This window comes from Periplaneta americana, chromosome 5 (genome assembly GCF_040183065.1).
Source record: "Periplaneta americana isolate PAMFEO1 chromosome 5, P.americana_PAMFEO1_priV1, whole genome shotgun sequence".
NCBI classification, from domain to species: domain Eukaryota; kingdom Metazoa; phylum Arthropoda; class Insecta; order Blattodea; family Blattidae; genus Periplaneta; species Periplaneta americana.
The window spans coordinates 13,466,206-13,489,039 of NC_091121.1; the positions used below are offsets into that span (position 1 = coordinate 13,466,206).

The 22,834-nt window shown below is 36.6% G+C and overlaps 1 long non-coding RNA gene across 1 annotated transcript in view; it reads left to right on the forward strand.

Moving 5' to 3' along the window:
• The first annotated feature begins 4,374 nt into the window (after nt 1–4,374).
• The window catches only part of LOC138700467 (uncharacterized), a 265,915-nt gene continuing 247,455 nt past the window's right edge, over nt 4,375–22,834 (forward strand). The window contains exon 1 of the long non-coding RNA XR_011332351.1: nt 4,375–4,422. This is a non-coding gene — a long non-coding RNA (uncharacterized lncRNA). The remainder of the gene's footprint in view (nt 4,423–22,834) is intronic.

Sequence of the window (22,834 nt, forward strand, 5' to 3'; positions counted from 1 at the left end):
TATATTCCCCTTGGTTTCCATATATTCTCATTGTTCTCCTTATAATCCCCTTGGTTTCCATACATTCTCATTGTTCTCCTTATATTCCCCTTGGTTTCCATACATTCTCATTGTTCTCCTTATATTCCCCTTGGTTTCCATATATTCTCATTGTTCTCCTTATATTCCCCTTGGTTTCCATATATTCTCATTGTTCTCATTATATTCCCCTTGGTTTCCATATATTCTCATTGTTCTCCTTATATTCCCCTTGGTTTCCATACATTCTCATTGTTCTCCTTATATTCCCCTTGGTTTCCATATATTCTCATTGTTCTTATATTCCCCATGGTTTTCATGTATTCCCATTGTTGTCGTATTCCCCTTGATTTCCATATATTTCCATTATACTTCTTGTCCCCATTATTCTACTTATATTCCCCTTGTTTTGCTTGTATTCTCTCAATTATGCTTGTATTCCCCTTGTTTTTTTATATATGTTATTCTTGTCTTCCATGTCATCGTCTCGTTCTCGTACTGTATCATACTCCTTGTATAGCGCTTGTTATTCTTGATTTATCATTTTTCTCCTTGTCTTCTCCTTGTTCTCCTTGTTTCCTTTTTTCTTCTTGTATTCTCCTCGTTCTTCCTGTATTCCTTTCTTATCCCTGTATTTCTCTTGTTCTCCTTGCATTGTCCTAGTTTTCATTGTGTTTCCCTTCTTATCCTTGTATTCCCCTTGTTGTCCTTCAATTCCCCTTGTTTTCCTTCTTTAATTTCTCGCACGTATTTCTAAGTAAATATACGCAGCAAAGTAAAGCTATACACCTGTCAACAGGTGATCACATCCACACTTACATGTCAGCTGTTACTAAAAGGATATTCTCTATTCATGTAAGCTATTAGGGTCTTCAATGTACTGCCTAATTTTATCTTAAAGCTTTGAAGGGGCAAGAGAAAAAGTTTAGAGCAGAATTAAGAAAATGTTTACATATTTATATCTTCTACTGAGCTGATGAATTATTAATTATGCTTGTAAATTGAGTTATTGTATATTTTTTGTTATTTTCTCCACATCAAAGTTACGATGTTGATGTAAGATCAATATATACAATAAATGAAATGAATTGAAATAAATAATAATATTAAGGTGTTGTTCCAGCAGGACAGGAAGGAGATGCTTCGAACATAACTGCTTTAAGTAGTGGCAGATTTATTTTAACCATTATTAGTGTAAATATTGTATGTTTATACCGTATAGGTCCATTAAGGTAGCGTATGTCTCATAATAATGTTTGCAAGAATTTAGTCTTCTTTGATTTCATGATATATTTCCTTAGCAACTTGCAGTGTTATTAGAAATGAAGTATAAAACCTTATGCATGCGAAATGTTAACGTCTGTCTTCCATGTCTCCTCCGTTTCCATAGCGACGCAGATATTAATTGCACACTTATTACCAAGTGATCATATAAAATTAAACATAATTCAATTTTTCTTTCTGCTCGCTTTTGTTTCATCCATTTGGATGAACAGACACCTCTTAGCTGACACGATGCTATTGTAACAGTTTTCAGTAAAATGTGTATGTAATAAGCAAACTATTGTGCTTTGTTTAATGGAAGTTACAGACGAAAACAACATTAAAGTGAATTTGAAACATGCACGACAATTAATTGCAGTGCATCGCACTACAGCGATCCTCCGTGGCGCTTGGGACAATCTCCTGTAGCTCGCGTGCCAAAATTGAAGCAGAAAATGTCCCTTGCGTGCCAGCAGAGTTTACCCATCGATTTAACAGATGGACACGAATTAATAGTTGATGCGAGAGGACCGCGTAGCGATGGGACTTAATTGCTGTTTGTCTACCGATTGCGTGCCAACCCAGACCGCTACCATGGCGACCAGCAAGGGCCTGATCCTCGTCAAACACACTATAGCACTGGAACACGTCGACAAACTCGGAGATAGCAGCGTATGCGTTGTTAATGTATTATTATTATAATTAGTTAATATTCCTGCTGGTGCTGCTGCTACTACTACTACTACTACTGCTACTACTACTACTACTACTACTACTACTACTACTACTACTACTACTACTACTACTACTACTACTACTACTTACTACTAAAATTCAAATATAAATCATGTATTATTTAACGACGCTCGCCAGTAAATCAACTGGCATGAGCCTGTCGCATTTAAGAACACTTAAATGTTATCGACCTGGGCCGGGATTGAACCCGCAACCTCGGGCACAGAAGGCCAGCACTCTACCGACTGCGGCACCCAGGCCGACTATTACTATTGTTGGAATGACATTGTCAGGAGGGGGTACTACGAATCAACACTGTGATCTTTCAAGATCTAATGCACAAGCTAGGCGCATTTCCAAATTCTCATCGGCTGACTACACTAAAGTTCGCTGTGTATCCAGGTTTCGAGCAGGCAACCCCACTCGTCCCTAGGTTAGCCCCATTCGTGCGTCGCTACTTTTGCCACTACTATTATTGCTGCTATTATGGTACTATTGTTACTTCTGCTACTACTGTTACTTTTGCTACTATCGCTATTTTTGCTACTACTGCTACTTTTGCTACTACTGATAATGCTGCTATTTTTGCTAGTACTGCTACTTCTGCTACTACTGCTATTTTTGCTTCTTCTGCTACTACTGCTCTTTTTGCTACTACTGCTACTTTTGTTACTATTGCTATTTTTACTACTACTGATAATGCTGCTATTTTTGCTAGTACTGCTACGTCTACTACTACCCTTTCTTCTACTACTGCTATTTTGCTACTACTGCTACTTTTGCTATTACTGCTACTTTTGCTACCACTGCTAATGCCGCTATTTTTGCTAATACTGCTACTTCTGTTACTACTGTTACGTTTGCTACTATTGCTATTTTTTCTACTACTACTACTTTTGCTACTACTGCAAATATTGCTATTTTCCTAGTACTGCTACTTCTGCTGCTACAGTTATTTGTGCTACTACTGCTACTACTGTTAATGCTGGTACCTACCACCGTTTCTTCTGCTACTATTACTTTTGACTACTGTCATTTTTGCTAAAATTGTTACCTCTGCTACTACTGCTACTTTTGCTGCTAGTCCAAATGCTGCTATTTTTGCTAGTATATTACTTCTACTATCGTTACTTCTGCTACTACTGCTACTTTTGCCACTACTGATAATGCTGCTATTTTTAATATTGCTGCTTCTGCTACTACTGATACTTTTGCTGCTACTGTTGCTTTTGCTATTATTGCTAATGCTGCTACCACCGTTACTTCTGCTACTATTATAACTTCTGCGACTACTGTTATTTTTACTACTATTGTTACTTCCGCTACTACTGTTACTTCTGCTAACACCGTTACTTCTGCTACTACTGCTGATAATTCTGCTACTATTGATACTTCTGGAACTACTGTTACTTCTGCTCCTACTGCTGTTAATTCTATTACTAATTCTACATTACTCCTGCCCTTATCCGCTTACTTTCTTCGGTTATTTTACTTTTCAGTTCCTAATTATCCTCTGCAGGAGGTCCGAAATAGGCTGTATTATGTATATCCAGTAATGGAACACATTTTGAGTATTTAATTTAGTATATTTAATTTCTTTATTATTAAATTTAGGACCCCAAAATAAACCGTTTTCGTCTTGTAACCAACTGACAGTAACAACAATCCAGGCTGTTAGGCGACGATAGAAAACAAAATATATCAGCACAAATGAATAATTGTACAAACAATTGAACTCTTTCAAATTTTAGTCTCAAAATATAGGAGTGCCATTTGAAATTTCGAAGAGCGTGAGGAGGAGGATGGGGGGAGGGGGGTTAAATCTAAAATGCAATTAACACTGGTTTTAAATTTCCCTCTAAACACATAAATTGACGTTTTTTATTTAAATTTAATTGAACTAAGTACTTAATTAGACTGGAATGTTTTGAAATGAAAGCCGCTCTATATCGCTCAGCATGCATTTAATTCATTTTGCTACTATGGGGGCGTCGCAGACTCTCATGGGAGAGGGCCGCGAAAATTACCTCGATTCTAAGGAAAGACAAAAACGAAACCTCCTGCCCCACAGAGAGTGGGTGGATGACGCGGTGACGTCACCTGCAGAGATTTTTTTGCACGCAACACCCATTTGCACAGCCATGTGTCTGCCGCAAATCACGAGGCATTTGCAACAGACTTTGAACGCCACATATGAAAAATTATAGACGTTTGAAGCTGTTCCATTTTTCGGCTGTACCGACTGTATGGGGAACCTCCCTCCAAGGGGACGAAACGCCACCCCACGCTGCCCCGTGTTAGCCACGGTGCTTGTCTCTTCACAGCAGTTGTAGTCACACAGCCGTTCTTGTTTTTTACAGGTTGGAATTCGGTTCCGGTCGACGACAAAGTACGAGGCACTTCCAGGTCAGTATAGAGCAGGGGTGTACAGATGCCAGGTATGAATGAAAAATAGAATGCGAAACCATGGATAAATACATAATAGGATGCGGAACTTACTGAGTTTCCCGTAACACATACTAGAGGCGCTGTTGTAGAAATTGATCTTGCTGCCATCTGTTTGTGGGAGGGGCGTTATTACATCTAGCAGCGCACCAAGTAGCGAAAAGAGTAATTACCCCATGCATTTAGCAGCGCACCTGGTTACGAAATTGTTAAACTCTGCAGAAAGTATTCCTTCCCACCCTCATCGATATTCAAAACTAACCCAATTTAAAAAAAAAAAAAAAACATTTACAGTTTTATTCCTCACAGCATATTCTACTGAAAATTCTTACCGGAGCCAACAGGAAGATAAAAGAGACGATGTGTTTTACACTACCCGATTAAAATATAACCAGACAGAGACAAAAAATAAAGCAAAATGTTAGATAATTGGGATTGTATTCTTTGGATATTTATTGTACAGCGCAATGGAAAAGTCTGCAAGAACTACTTAGATAGTTCAATTTATTATATTACTATTACTTTACAATATATTCAACACTAATTTTAGAATGTCCATAAACATCACTGTTTAACATACACTGCTTATACACACAATATCACTTTTATGTTCACTTATTAGCAAGTTTCTGTCTGCCATCTCGTCTCCTCGACTCTCGAGCAATATCTCGAACGGATAAATAGAGGGCTCTGGGTAATGTACCGAACACTACTAGAACTCCTCTAACGTTTACCACCTACATCTTTTTTTTTTTTTTTTTTTTTTTTTTTGTTAAATTCGTCAACTTTTGGATACAGTATCGAAATCTTGGGTGATCTCCCGACTGTTCCTAATTACTTTTGCTTATTGCTGAGAGGTAGTTCATTTATGATGCTGCACTCCCGTCATAACCAGAATGAACAGCGTGAAAACAAATTTGACAGATAACTATGAGAGGAGGAACAAAGGTGTACGATGTCTTGTGTAGTACTGAGGGTTATAAGTTCCTAGTTTTGATTCCACCTACATCGTTGGGCGCTGATCATCTTATTTCAGCCCCCCACGGCCAGATGGTGCTGACCGCAGTTTCGCATCCTATTATATATTTATCCATGGCGAAACTTTGACTTTTCCATTTCAAACGCTAGAGCCGCTGATGTTGAAACTGATCTTGCTGCCACCTGTTTTTGTAAGGATAACTAATTACTCTATGCATCTAGGTGGACACCAAGTAGCAAACATAATAACTAATTACTTCGTACATTCAGCAGAGCACCAGGTGGCGAAAAGTATAACTATGTGTATAAAATATCCCCCCTCCATTCTGGAACCACCTAATTTAAAATTAAACATTTAAATCTTTATTCCTCACATCATCTTCTACTGAAAATTCGTGTTGGAGCCAACAGGAAGATAGAAAAGATTTTGTATTTTATACTACCTTTTAACACAACTAAGTAAAATACAAATAAAAAGGGACAGAAAAGGAAACAAAGGGTTAGATGATTTAAACTGTATTCTTTGGGTATTTAGTGTACAATTCATTGGAGAAGTCTGCAAAAACTAGATAGATAATTGAAATTATTTATTACTATCTACTATTTTACAATATATTTACCAACACTTTTTTACAAAGTCCATAAACATCACTGTTTAACGTACACTGTTTATACACACACTTGCTACTTAGATCCAGGGGCAAACATTTATCTCGACTTCTTCGCATTCTTCTGGCTTCCATCTTGTCTTCTCAACTAACGGTCTCTAACGGATGCGTGGAGAACTCTGAGGGACCTACCCATCACGAAGTTCTAATGTTCACCACCTACGACATCGGGCGCTTGTCTTGTTACTTTGTCCGCGAGATGTTAGATGGTGCTAACCGTAGTTCTGCATCCTATTATATTCATCCATGTACCATGCTTCTTTCGCTTGCATGCAATACTAATGAAGTGGGGCAGTGGCGGCTGGTGTTCTTAACGACTACGAATTCACTGATAATAAGGATTGGCTCCGTAAATTACATTATAAATATTTTATTTAAATTACATGTAATTTACGTCGTGTAAAATATTTTTACACGATTTTCTATGCGGCGTAATACATTATTTTCATGGAAGTAAATTAATATAAATCCATGACGATATAATTGGTAAGCATTTATTTTGAATAGTTTCATTTATAATTATAGAAACGAAAATAATTTGAGTCAGTAAATGTAATGTACATATAGCTTGTGTAATATGAACTATTAGGACTCATCTTTTTTTCAAATAGAATAACATGTCTTTTAATTCAGAAGTTTTTAATTGTCATGGCTTTTGGAAGTAGATTTCTGTTGTATCTTATGCATCAGGGTTCATTAAATTATATTAGGATATTATATTTTTTATTTCTTGATTTTAAAGGACTTAAGTTATTGTTTCACCCACCAACATTAAAATTACTCTATATCTACTTTAGTGTCATTAATTTTGTCTAAAGTAACCAGAAAAATTAAGATTTCTCTTAGTGTTGAAGCAGAATTGCACTTTTTAAATACTGTAGTACATATTATTATAAATTTTCGATTTACCATCATGAACGAACAGTTTTGAGGTTTCATCCAAAGTAGAGTTTTGTTTCCTTCATACTCTTCTATGTGCCTGAAGACGTCGTGTTGCTATGCTTTTAATTATCGAGTCAAAAAATGAACATTTTGCGCAGTTTTTATTTCCAATTTTTGAACCACCGGCGTAGCTTAGGCGGTAGCGAGTTTTTTTGCTGATCCGAAGTTACAGTCGGGGGTGGGTTCGACTCCCGCTTGGGTTGGTTTTCTTTCTGAGATTTTCCGCAACCGTAAAGCGAATGTCATATAATCTGTGGTGAATCCTAGAACTAATCTCGCCAAATATCATATCGCTATCAACAATGTCATCGACGCTATATAACCCAGTTGATACAACGTCGTTAAATAACCAAGTAAAAGAAAAAAAAATGAAATGTAGTTCCGGTTATTGTCACCAATGCAACGGCAATAATATTCCCTGACAATTTCTGCAGTTTCTCGAACATTACATTGAATTGGAGGTCTTCTAATGTATTTTTCTGTGGTGGTATCGTTTCTGTGGCATGTGTTATTTGAGGGAATTTTAATGCGTGTATTGAAATCATCCAGATTTTCTGTAATGAACAGTATACTGTTTAATGTGGGAATGAAACGGAGAATGTAAATTCTCTACTCGTTAAGGGCTGTTAGACACGATTCCCTAGCTGCAATTCTTTTCATGAATGTAATTGCCCTCTTTTGCAAGATGAAGGCTTTTGAGCACCAGTAGCATTACCGAGAGAATATTTCCATACAATAAATGCAATGGAGAAAAGTGTTGTAAGCAGATAGTAACAGCTTTTCTCAAATTAAATATTTAAGCTATATTACAGGAGTAAGTATAATACCTTACATAGGCTAACTTCTTGCATAAATGTTGAGTACGTGCATTCCAGTTTCATTTCATGTGTAGTTATACAGGGTGATTCACGAGGAGTTACCGTCACTTACGGAGCATATTTCCACCGACATTTTGAGCGATGTTTGACACATATCGTTAATTGAGATGTATGCATAATAATAGATGTAGCCTATAGTCTTAGAAAAACGTTTTGTCGCACAGATACTGTATTTAAGTCCCAGAAAGTAGGCAGTGCGTATGATCGACATATAACGAAACAAAACTAATTTTATTACCTCAACTATTACTCTTGTGAACCAAGCCGCTCGTCGTCTGATCATGCGCACTGCCTCCTATCTGCGACTTACAAAGTATATGTACGAAAAAAAAAAAAAAAAAGAGAAAAAAAAAATGTTTGTAAGATTGTATATGTCAGCCAGAACTTCAATCAGAGGTATTTTCAATATATACTTACTTACTTACTTACTTACTTACTTACTTACTTACTGGCTTTTAAGGAACCCGGAGGTTCATTGCCGCCCTCACATAAGCCCGCCATTGGTCCCTATCCTGAGCAACATTAATCCAGTCTCTATCATCATATCCCACCTCCCTCAAATCCATTTTAATATTATCTTCCCATCTACGTCTCGGCCTCCCCAAACGTCTTTTTCTCTCCGGCCTCCCAACTAACACTCTATATGCATTTCTGGATTCGCCCATAAGTGCTACATGCCCTGCCCATCTCAAACGTCTGGATTTAATGTTCTTAATTATGTCAGGTGAAGAATACAATGTGTGCAGTTCTGTGTTGTGTAACTTTCTCCATTCTCCTGTAACTTCGTCTCTCTTAGCCCCAAATATTTTTCTAAGCACCTTATTTTCAAACATCCTTAACCTATGTTCTCTCTCAAAATGAGAGTCCAAGTTTCACAACCATACAGAACAACCGGTACTATATAAGTGTTTTATAATTTCCAACTTTCAGATTTTTCGACAACAGACTGGATGATAAAAGTTTCTCCCATATTTATTCTGTGTTTAATTTCTTCCCGAGTATCATTTATATTTGTTACTGTTTCAACTTCTCCACCTCTTCAATATATATGGCTCATTTTCTCAAAAACTGTTATGCACATCTGCATGAAATTTTTACCACACACTTTAGACCAGCGGTCATCAGCACAGAGCACCCTCGGGCTAGCGTCTTTTACCCGCGGATAAGAGACTGAACTATGGTGCATCCGTAGCTGCTAGCGGATATGCTCTCTCCCTCTCTGTCTGCTGCACGACGGGGCATATCATATTGCACCGAATACCCTTTACCCATTTCAGCGAGTGCTGACGACCACTGCTTTAGGCAGTACTATGATGTTCTGGCGTCCCGCGCCGTGGCGTCGTGATCTAAGGCATCCTGTCTCGAATTCATCTTACGGAATGCGCGCTGGTTCGAGTCCTCGTGGGGGAAGAAATTTTCTCATGAAATTTCGGCCAGTGTATGGGACCTGTGCCCACCCAGCATCGTGATGCACTTGTGGAGCTACGATAGGTAGCGAAATCTGGTTACGCAAGCCAGCTATAACGGCTGGGGGGGCTTATCGTGCTAACCACACGATACCCATTCTTGTTGGATGATCGTCCACCTCTGCTTTGGCATGTGGCCGTGAGGCCAGCAGCCGGCTGGTAGGTCTTGGCCCTTCATGGGCTGTAGCGCCACGGTTATTTATTATGATGTTCTGGCTTTACCTTTATTTATTTATTTATTTATCAATTGTTTCTTTATTTGTTTATTTACTTATATACTCTGGTGGAGTTAAATCAAAGCTTCTTAAATTTCTCAAATTAAACAAATAAAAGTGTCATTTGTTTAGTAAATATGAGATCCATAAAAATCAATATGTAGGTACAAATTGTTAACGATCAATGTATTCAACAAGAATGAATAAACGTCCAGTAACAAATCAGATTTTTAAACATTAATAAGATAGGACTTTAAATCTCCCCTTAACTTTTTGTTCATAATACAGGAGCTTTACCTTTATTTATTTATTTATTTATTTATTTATTTATTTATTTATTTATTTAACTGTTTATTTATTTATTTAACTATTTATTTATTTATATTGTTTCTTTATTTGTTTATTTACTTATATACACTGGTGGAGTTAAATCAAAGCTTCTTAAATTTTCTCAAATTAAACAAATAAAAGTCTTAACATTTATTTAGTAAATATGAGATCCATAAAAATCGATATGTAGGTACAAATTGTTAACGATCATTATATTCAACAAGAATGAATAAACGTCCTATAAAAAATAAGATTTTTAAACCTAGTAGATCCTGAGATAATGGAACGTTCATGTGGCATTTTTAACATTAATAAGATAGGACTTTAAATCTCCCCTCAACTTTCTGTTCATAATACAGAAGCAAGTTTTCAGCAGAACTCAGAAGGTGAATCTGTAGCAGAAAAACTTAGTGTCATGTTTTAAGTAGCGTAAATCTTTACAGCACTCACAAATTTTTAGATATCTCTCTCTTTCTTTCTCTCTGCTACAAAACCCATCACCATAACGTTGTCAACTACTCACAATATTCAATTGTTTATCAAAAGCATTTTACATGGAAGCTAGAATCAATTAATCACCACACAGACCGTTACAATAACGGACCAATGGCGCGCCCAGTGGAAAGAGGGAAGTACTACAGAAACAAAAGAGAAACGACGTGCAATAAACGGTGTGCTAATTTATTCAAGGAACCTTGAAAATAAGAGTGATGTAAGTTTGGGAGTGTGCGAACTACTTGTCTTGTGTGAAGTAAATCGGATCACAACAGCTCACAAATCATTTATCACCACAGATTACGTTTCAGAAACGTATGCGAGGACTTACCTTGAGTTGTAAGTATCCTCTAATGAGCACTTCTATTGTCTCTGCTGCCATCATCGTGTGGATGAGGGGGCCATAAACAAGCAACGCCCTTCTACTAGGAAGCTTTTGTTTCACACAGCTGTTTAGAGACCCTACAGATTAGAATACACTATTACATGTTGCTAGCATTCGTAGCTGACACCCTGTTCTCTTTTTAATGCTCTGTACGCCTCGGAAATGGATGGCTTGTCTCACGAGACATGCAGTGACAAGAAAATTGAGGATTAATCAACACTTAACAATGAGTCTGTCTGTCCAGACATATGGACGCTCATGTTAAAAATGCATGTCATCACTATTGTAATTAATAATGCACTTAACATCAACCCAGCAACGATTTTCATATGTCAGTTTTAGTAGGCTATTAGCGAGATCTGGTAACCTAGCAACTACAGGCAGTTAATGCAGATTGTATTAACGCTACATAACAAGATTGACTTTCTCGTGTAAAATTTCTAACCTCCGGACTAGGAGAGGTGACGTTGCACAACTTCTAATCACTAGATTATCCACCAATATGCCTGGTTATATCCCAAATCTCTCCGCAGTGCATATGAAGAGAAGTCATATGTCACTGTTGATAGTGATTCGTCCGTCGGACCCCTTGGTGCTATTCAACAGGAGAAGGCTACTTGCCAGCAACGGATTTCCCCTTCTCCCTTCCACAATTTCATCATCATCCTCACTCCTTCCCTACACCAGAGGTATTCAATATTTTTTGCTAGCGTACCCCCAAAATATATTTGTACCTCCAAAATTAAAAAAGTCTATGATTGATGTTGAAATAAAAAATAAACTATTATTATTATTATTATTATTATTATTGATGGGAAGATAATACTAAAATGGATTTGAGGGAGGTGGGATATGATGATAGAGAGTGGATTAATCTTGCTCAGGATAGGGACCAATGGCGGGCTTATGTGAGGGCGGCAATGAACATCCGGGTTCCTTAAAAGCTAGTAAGTATTATTATTATTATTATTGTTACTTACTTTTGGGGTTTTCAGAAAAGCAGTAACAGGGGCCGATAGGGTGTATACAACAAAAGAATATATAGAAATAACCGTACAAAGTGGACTCTGAAAAACTGATCAGTAACTTTGATATGTGATGGTCCTAATTTTTCAAAAAGAATATCATATCGGAAGAAACTTCATAGAATCCTCGTGAGAGAAAGGTTCATTTCACACCCTCTGTATGAAAGGATAGCTCAAATAGTCCTGGCGTTGTAGAAGCTCACCCATACGTCTAGAGTTATGTAAGCAATAGGTTACTCCTTGGGAAGGGGAATTTACAAGTTTGACACTGAACTAACAAAGGCATATCCAGAAGAAAAAGTTCCCATCAATGCCCAAAAGATTGAAGACCTTAAGAAACTAAAGAAATTACCCCCAAACTAAATTCAGCTTGTTTTGCTATTAGATCTATGCAAAAGATAGTAAATATCAATACCTTAAAAACAATATACTTTGCATACTTCCACTCGATAATGAGTTTTGGAATAATATTCTGGGGAAATTCCACAGAGAGTAACAATATATTTCTATTACAAAAAAGAGTAATTAGAATAATAGTAGGTGCGAAATCTAGGGAGTCGTGTAGGACTATTTTAAAAAAACTACAAATAATGCCCATGGCTTGTCAGTATATCTTTTCATTAATAGTCTTCCTCGTATGTAATCGTGAAAACTTTGTAACTAATTCAATAGTTCATAGCATAAATACTCGTCAAAAAAATGACTTTCATACTCCATCGGCAAGTCTATCGTGCTAGTGCGTTATATGGCAGTAAAATTTTTTAATAGCCTCCCTATCGATATAAAAAATGAAACTCAAAACATAAAATTATTTAGGGCCAAATTAAAGAAGTACCTAATTTCTCGCGCCTTCTATTCTGTAGGTGAATTCATGACATTTAATAACACTTCATGAAATTGATACTAAAACTATATGTTGTACTAGTAGACTAAATTGTAAATCTCGTCTGCATATATTTCATCTATACTGTGACTATAAATTAAGATTTTATAATAGTATTAAGTTTTTTGACTTGTTCCATATTCTAGTTGTAAGCATGTATGAATACCATGGAATGTTAATAAATACAATACAATACAATACAAGTACGTAAGTGATGAAAATCCTGAAGCATTTTACGAAGAAATATTTTCATATTCTCCTACACAGGTCCTGGCGCACCATGAATGAGACCCACTAGTCATTTCACATGTGTTAATTTTTTTATGAAACATGTCCATTTTGAATTATTTTTTTCATTCTTAATATTATTTTAAAATTTCTAACATGTTAATTTAATCAAAATATACGTAGATCTGCGTTAAATAACTCTTGTTAACTTAATATATTTATTTTGTGCTTTCAAAAACAATTTCCAGTGAAAAAAGGAACTAAGTCTCAAATTTAGAAATTTATGTACAGTATACCATTGTAGCACAAAATTTTCTTCAAAAGTCTGTTATCATTAAATTCAATCCCATGTTATCTTTATATAATGTAAGTCTTAAATGTTTTATTCTGCTATATGTACATGAAAACATGTTTTTATACTCTCCTGAAAAGTAGCAAATTTTCACTTAGTTCCTTTCTAAAAAGTGAGATTCAATTCAGTAATTATCAACAAGTCTTGTATAATAAAATAAATATGTCATCATTTTTACATACGTAATCAGTGAAGTGATAATTTATGATGTATGTTAGGGAAAGTTGCTTAATTGTGTTATAGAGTACCGCTATAAGAAATGTTTTGTTTATGTGTTGTAACTGTTTTCTGTATGTCTCAATTGATGACTGATGTTTGATTTGCAATCGCAATGTTTAAAATACGGAATGTTTAGGTCTTATTTCCATTGTATAAGCTAATTTATTTTCTTTTCAATTTGTTTTATGCTTAGGCCTAATTTTTGTGTAAAACTATAGCCCTAGCATACATATGTAAAATAGGGCTACCCCCCATTGGAGATACAATAATAATAATCAGTGGAGTGCTTGCATTGGGGCAACCCCGCATACTCTGGGGGTGCGTGTACCATAGGTTGAATACCACTGCCCTACACTACACTTGCATATACAGGGTGGAAGTGAAATAATCCTGCATATTGAAAGGGACGATAGGGTACACGTAAATGGATAGAAAACCTATATTATGTTTCGTGATTAAATGCACGGTTAATTAGAAAATTAAGTTTGAAGTTTCAGCAGTCTGGCAACATCGCCGCTAACACAGTCTATTCTAGATACAGATGTAAGAGGTCAACGAACTCGGTGTGTCTCGGTAGATGAGCTGTTCTCTGCCAAGACGTTGCCACTTGTTCGCATCGTGCAATGGCTTGAATTTAGACATTTTTAAAATTAACTTTACACGAAAACCGTGCATGCTATTGAAATACGCCAGAGGGATAAATTATTCTTTATTGGATTTCCTGTCGATATGGACAAAAATCACGATCCTACTCGCAATAGTTACCGAATAAGAGATTGTTAAACATTTGGGGAAAAAATTCGGAAAAAAATTTTGAACTCTCCATCAATATAGGGTAAATTAGTGTCTGTTGGACATTCGTGGCTACTTCCGTCATTGACTTCTAGCAGAATATGGTGCCCACAAGTGACGAGGTAACACGTTAAAGTACAAAGTGTCCAACATGCCCGACTGTCCAACAGACCTTAATTTACCCTACTGTAATATTATAGTTTTTTGTTACATACATACAACTTGAGCTATTCTCTCTGGAAATCTGCAAGGCTATTTCACTCCCACCCTGTATACTCTCTCTAGTACAGGATATAACTCTCCACAGACACATATCATGCATAGCGTGTCCAACTTGAAAACGGGATACAGCTCTGCCATCTATCCGCAATATGCGGAATCCGAATCACGCAAGTGAAGTGGGTAGGCATTGGATACACCCAGACAATTCGTCAATGAGCAATGCTTACCTTTCTGTCTTCTCGTCGGGCCAAAATATTACTATCTCAGCCGAGGAAGATGAAGTGGGGAGTTGAGGGGTAATCAGCACGGCTCGATTGAGGTATTACATTAGGGCTTACATTAGGACCGACCTATCTGTCAATTGTTGCAGTTAATGAACTTCAGTCTGTCTATCCCTAGTATTTAAAAACCCCTAATCAAGGATTGAACACTTCACACAACATCTAGTAAATTTAGAACTGGTTTTACGCATTTTGGTGACCTTCCAGAAACCTGAGCTTATGATGGAACTCAATCTCGGCCGCGAACCCGGCTCCTCAGTGCAGTGGGGTGGTGTAGGGTTGCGAGGAAGAGCCGTCTCGGCTTACCCGGGCGGAAGTCTGACGACACTTCCGCTCCCACGCTCCTAGTCTCAAATCCACTTTTCCGGAGAGCGGTGAACATGTGCCCTACATCAGCCAGGGGATCGTGGCCCTTCGAGGTGTACCGCTCCGGAATGGATGTTCCTCCGGAATCACAGCGCTGTTTCGACTGTAAACCTAGCACGTGTATTTTTTTATTTGGTTATTTAACAAAGCTATATCAACTACACAGTTATTTATCGTAGATGCAATTGATAATAGCGAGATGGAACTTGGCGAGATGAGGCCATATAAATATAAAAATTAGAAATTTATCCTTTGAAAAGGTGGAAAAATTCAAATATTTTGGAGAAACAGTAACAAATAAAAATATCAATAACGGTTAGCGCGTCTGGCCTCGAAACCAGGTGGCACGGATTCAGGTAAGTTACCTGGGTGGGGTTTTTTCCGGAGTTTTCCCTCAACCCAATATGAGCAAATGTTGGGTAACTATCGGTGTTGGACCCCGGACTCATTTCACCGGCATTATCACCTTCACCTCATTCAGACGCTATATAACCCAGATGTTGATACAGCGTCGTGAAATAACCCACTGAAAAAAAATATATATATGACATTCGTGAGGAAATCAAACACAAAATGTATGGGAAAGGCGTGTTATTATTCGGTTGAGAAGCTTTTGTCATACAGTCTGTTCTCAAAAAACCTGAAAGTTAGAATTTATGAAACAGTTATATTACTGGTTGTCTGTGTGGTTATGAAACTTAGACTCTCACCTTGAGAGAAGAACAGAGGCTAAGGTGTTCGAGAATAAGATGCTTAAAAAATATTTGGAGCTTAGAGAGATGAAGTTACAGGAGAATGGAGAAAATTACACAACGTAGAACTGCACGTATTGTGTTTTTTCACCTGACATAATTAGGAATATTAAATCCAGACGTTAGAGATAGGCAGGGCATATAGCACGTATGCGCGAATCCAGAAATGAATATAGAGTGTTAGTTGGGAGGCCGGAGGGAAAAGACTTTTGGAAAGGCAGAGATGTAAATGGGAGGATAATATTAAAATGGATTTGAGGGAGCTGGGATAAGATGGTAGAGACTGGATTAATGTTACTCAGGATAGGGACCGATGGCGGGCTTATGTAAGGGCGACAATGAACCTCCTGGTTCCTTAATAGTACATTATGCAACGAGCCTATAATGATAGCTAGTAATTAAGAAGCGAGTATGGATGTTTATGAAACGAGCGCAAGCGAGTTTCATAATTTTCATACGAGCTTCTTAATTACCATTATAGGCGAGCTTCATACGACTTTTTATGCTCGACCATATTTCTAACTTGAAATTATTCAGATGTATACATTTTATTTCTGACGAGATCGGAAGTGACCTTGTTCTAGGTCGTGAATTGTGAGATGTGAGCAGACGCGAAAGTATTGATTTTTTCCGAGGAACAATAATGTCATTGACCTTAATGTAATCCCGTTAAACTTAATATAACCTTGATTATTGAATTCGACATTGAAAAACGAGATGACAAATTGAATTTATTTGAATATTATTTACAATTAACGCTAATTATTATACTGTAGTAACAGAACATAACCTTCTGCGACAGTATTGGATTTCCAGCCTCCGTGACTTTTCGCTAATTCTCTTTCGATTGCATATCCGAGAATAATCGATACTTGCGGTTTTATAACGGTACAAAGCTGACTTGTCATTGGCTGAACACCTGTAAGCTGAGTTGTCATTGGCTGAAAACACCTGTACTTTAATGAGTAGGTGTACTTCAATGACATGCATTAAATGACTGCTACCAGGTGTATAATTACTACATTTCTGTATGGTCGAGCATAAAAGCCATTTGTTAGTAAGTAGGTGTAGTAATTTAATTTCATAAACACTTAAATTGGAAAGCATTTGTTATTTCTTTTCAGCACTATTTTTGCTTGCGTTCTTATAATCAGGGTCTTTTTTATTTAGATCGTGTCTCATTATATATTAGTATTTGTCATTTATTTATTTAACCTGGTAGAGATAAGGCCATCAGGCTTTCCCTTACCCTTTAGCAGGAGATAACAACCACAACATGAAAAATACAATTGAAATTAAAATAAGAACTAATATTACATTTACCATTACCAGGGAAAGGATTTATATGTAAATACATATTTACTTATAAAGCTAATATAATTTATATTTTGCATTATCTTTATGTTTCACAATGTGTAGGGTTGAAAAATCCTACTTTTATTTTCCATATTTTTCCATATTTTAGAGTTTAGTACATATTTTCGTTAATTTCCATATATTTTCCATATTTCATATAAAACAGTCCATATTATATTAGGTTTAACAATAAAACAAAACAAAACTCCATTAACTTTTAAAAATACATTTCAACAATAGAGATTTAAACACATGTTCAGTAATCCCTTTAACATCAGAGTTATTTGAAAATTAGCAGTCCTATCAACAATGGGAAAGTAAGTTACAAAACTGTATTAATTTAATTTAAAATTTTTAACAGACTTCAGTTGTGCAGCTCAACAGTTAAATGCCAGTCAGAGTACACATAGGTTCAGTTTTGTAAATCATACTATAAAGACGGTAAATATGCCAAAAGTACGTCATTCAGTCAATTTAAAATCAAAACTAACAAGTTACATTTCAGAATTTAAAGAAGATGGTTTATCAACTGACAATAAAATATTATTTTGTAATTTGTGTCAGTGTGCAGTATCATCTACACAAAAGTTCCTGGTGCAACAACACATTACAACTAGTAAACATCAGGCCAACAAACAACTAAATTCCAAGCAGAGACAATTGTTTTTAACACAACCAACAACATCGAATGTAAGATCTGAGTTTAACATCGACCTGTGCCTTTCTCTCATCTCTGCTGATATTCCTCTCTACAAACTAAAGAATAAGGTCTTCAGGGAATTCCTTGAAAAATATACTCAACATACAATCCCGGATGAGTCAACACTTAGGAAGACGTATGCTCCATCCATCTACGATGAGACAATACAGAAGATAAGAGATGAAATTAAAGATAGTTCAATTTGGGTTTCCATTGATGAGACTCCCGACAAAGAAGGTAGACTTGTTGGTAATGTAGTTATCGGTTTGTTAAGTGAACAATATTCTGAACGAATTCTTTTACATTGTGATGTTCTAGAAAAGTGCAATAACAAAACTATAGTTAAACTGTTCAACGAAGCTATGGGTATCCTGTGGCCAAAGGGTATTATGTACGATAATGTGTTATTCTTTATTAGCGATGCTGCCCCTTATATGGTCAAAGCTGGACAAGCATTATCTGTTGTATATCCTAAATTGACTCATTTTACTTGTGTGGCGCATGCATTTCATCGTGTGGCAGAAGTGGTCAGAGACAATTTCCCTAAAGTAGATTTGTTGATTTCATCAGTGAAAAAAGTATTTCTCAAAGCTCCCAGTAGAGTTAACGTGTTGAAAGAAATGTACCCTGAAATTCCATTGCCACCAAAGCCAATTTTAACTAGATGGGGTACATGGCTAGAAGCAGTTGAATATTATGCCGAACATATAGACTCTATTAACAATGTTCTCCTTGCATTGGACTCTGAAGATGCAGTCTCAATTGATACTGCGAAAACAGTTACCTGTGACATAAGTGTGAAGAATGACTTAGCTCACATTCAGCATACATTTTCATGCATCATAAAAACGCTCAAAAGTCTCCAAAATAGGCACCTTTCACTATCTGAAAGTTTTGAAATTATAAATAGTACTGTGGAACAACTGAATCGTGGTAGAGGTAAAGTTGCAGATGCAGTAAGAGCTAAGGTGGACACTGTACTTTCAAAAAACCCTGGATATGAAGAACTACAAAAGGTTGTTGCTGTGATGAGCGGTGAATCAACAGTGAAGATTAACTTGGACTTATCCCCAGCAGACATTGTGAAATTGAATTATATACCAGTTACTTCTTGTGACGTCGAACGCTCTTTTAGTCAGTATAAATCTATCCTCAGAGACAATAGAAGAAGATTCACTTTTCAGCACTTGAAAGAAATGTTTGTAACCTATTGTTATGGTAACAGACAATAAAAATTGTGTTTTGTTGAAACTACATTGGAAGATAAGGTACGTCCATTATATTTTTTGTTTAGTTTGATTAAAATGTACCAATATTTAACGTACATAGTCATTTTTTTATAATTTTAAGTCCATATTTAATTCCATATTTTGGTAAAAATCCATATTTAATTCCATATTTTGGTAAAAATAACTACATATATATTTACATATTTCATATATTTTTAGTCCATATAAATCCGTTCCCTGACCATTACAATTATAATAAAATCAGAGTACTAAAACATTACCTGATTAATAAATAATTTCATACTTTTAAATTAACATTATTTTATGTGATAGATTACAGTAACAATGATTATTGTATGATCAATTTTATAACAGAATCATAATCATATGCAACAGGCTAGTATTTGTTCACTTTACACGAAATTCATCATAGCGAAACGTTGGTCGTAATCCCATGCTTAAGTTGTGGTGCGTTCGGAACAAGAAAAAAGTAATTCGAGAACATGCCTCCTTGAGATTAGAGTAGAGCGGGTGGTATTAGATAGAAAAGATGTGCAGTGGAGAGAGAATTGTGATGAATACCGAAGAAATTTCTGGATGTATCTTGGGTTTATCGAGGTCATATAAAATAAGACGTTCTTTTTCTTTTCCTGCCTCTCGAGTTTGAATGGTTAACCAACTCATTTCCTGCTACGCCCTCGAAATTGTCAACTTTTGAATAAAATTACACATTTATCTTCAAGCTTATTCAGTTCAAGGGGCTTCCCTGCTGTTTCGTAACGCAGTAAACTACCCTATTCATCCGATGCGCAGCTGTTTTATTAGCGCTGCGTGCTCGCCTAGCAACGAGATCTCAAGGCCCACTACCACGGCGTGTCAGTCCAGAAATTGTAACATCGGTACGCAGCCAACATCCAGTTCATTAGGCTTACATAGTCCGTTTTTAAATAGTGACAATGAATTCATCGAAATTCCTAAATTTACTTTAATTTCATGCTTGAGACTGTAAGGGATTTGCAATAAAAGTTTGATATTTATTTCCCCTTCTGTATTTATACTCTTCGAATTTAAATTTAACATGATGGTGTCTTCTCGTTAATCACTCAATAGTATATTTCTCATTTCATGAGGCTAATTTTCGAAACAACAATGCAATTGATATTTCAAATGATTCACAATTCAATAATACGCCAATGAGTTACTTGAAGTTGTATTGAATAATAGTTAGAATTTAGAGATATTTATTGGGGTGAAGTTAAGACCATCAGGCCTTATCTTTCACTTCACCATAAATCAACCTATGTACAAGGTAATTCATACACTACAGAATGAACCGTAAGTAATGATATTAATTTTAGAGGGTTATTCCTTGAGATATGCAATTGGACAACTACGATCAACCGGCGAAAGATATCTAGAGAAGAATAAAGAAGTGTATATAGTATTGAACATAGAAAAAGGCGTTTGACAGAGTGGATTGGGACAAACTGATTGGCATCCTGAAGAAAATAGGTGTGAACTGGAAAAACAGGAGACTGTTCAGTAATCTTTATATCAAACAACGGCCACACCTGTGGAGTAACGGTCAGCGCGTCTGGCCGCGAAACCAGGTGGCACGGGTTCGAATCCCGGTCGGGGCAAGTTACCTGGTTGAGGTTTTTTCCGGGGTTTTCCCTCAACCCAAAATGAGCAAATGCTGGGTAACTTTCGGTGCTGGACGCCGGACTCATTTCACCGGCATTATCACCATTTCATTCAGGCGCTAAATACCTAGATGTTGATACAGCGTCGTAAAATAACCCCCAAAAAATAAAAAAAAGTATTAAACAACGAGTCAAAGTCAGGATAGAAGAAGAAATGTTTAAAGGAAGTGAAATAGGGAGAAAAGTACGACAATGATGTCCTTTATCATCTACCTGTTCAACATCTACTTGGAGGATTTGGTGAAGAACTGTTTTCAGAATATGAGAGGAGTGATAGTAGGAGAAAGAAGAATAAAGTACACAAGATTTGCTGGTGATATTGCGTGGTTAGCAGAAGAGGAGATGATACTAAGAAATTTGCTGCTGGAGCTAAATGACAGCTGTGAGCAGTATGGGATGAAGATAAATGCAAACAAGGCGAAGGCCATAGTTGCCGGAAGAAAAACAAAGAAGGTAAACTTGCGAATACTAAATGAGGCAGTAGAGCAAGTGGACAGCTTCAAATACTTGGGTTATACTATAAGCAATAACATGAACTGCTGCCAAGAAGTCAAAAGGAGGATAGCAATGGGAAAGGAAGCTTTTAATAGAAAAAGGAACATTTTTTTCGGACCTCTGGAAAAAGAACTAAGGAAGAGACTAGTGAAGTGCTTTGTATGGAGTGGCATTGTATGGGTGCAGAAACATGGGAATTACGACGAAGTGGAGAGAAGCGAATAGAAGCATTTGAAATGTGGATGTGGAGAATTATGGAGCGGGTGAAATGGATAGACAATAACAAAACGAAGCTGTGTTGGAAAGAGTGAGTGAAGAAAGAATTATGCTGAAATTGATCAGAAAGAGGAAAAGGAATTGGTTGGGTCACTGGCTGAGAAGAAACTGCTTACTGAAGGTTGCACTGGAAGGAATGGTGAACGAGAGAAGAGTCCGAGGCAGAATAAGATATCATATGATAGACGACATTAAGATATGTGGATCATGTGCGGAGACTAAGAGGAAGATAGAAAGTAGGAAAGATTGGAGAATGCTGGATTTGCATTGAAAGGCCTGCCCTGGGACAGATCACTTATGTATTTTTTTTTTAACAAATAAGTATAATACAATTGTGCTCCTTTCTGCTTCCTTTTGGTGATAAAAATTGTTTTATATGAAACTTTTCATACCGTGTTTTGGGAAAGCCATTGATTTAAATTCCAATATGCTCAGTTCAGTTTAAAAGAGCAGTGTATTATAATATTACATGTTAGAAAGAATTTTAGTTTTGTTCTTTAAATGCGCAGAAATTGATCCGAACAAATATGTAACTTTTCTTCCTGCAAAGGAATTTTAAAACGTTCTTCCCTTGCTCCTCTTCCTCCTTACCTTCTCTTTCTGCTGCGCATCTCTTCCTTTTCTCCCCTCCACTTACCTATTTGTCCAGACTTCATGGCCATTTGTAATGCTAATATAAGCATTTTATAATGACGCAGGAATTAGATATTCTGTCCTTGTGGCACTAACATTTCACTATTAAATGCTGTGTCTTGTTTGAGGAAGTGGTTCATGTCATCTCATTAATTATGTCTGCGATGAAAATATATGCGGTTTTCAATTTGGGGAAAAAATAGGACGAGGGCAAAACAGATGTGAAGGATGTGCCCCGTACGGGTAGGTCTACCTCAACAGTTGCAGATGGAAATTAGGGGAGAAGACAAGAGTTACTGATATAGAAGATAGTCGGTGTGGGAATTGTCTGTTTCCCTAGGAGTGACACCATGTTGTAACCAAATGTCTTAAAACGAGACTCGATCGTGTGCAAGGTGGGTGCCACATGTTGACACTGAAGATTGCCATTATGATGAACAATCACGTATTTATCCACAAATCTTGGGCAATGTCATCAGTAGACCTCGGTTTTTTAGGCCTTTA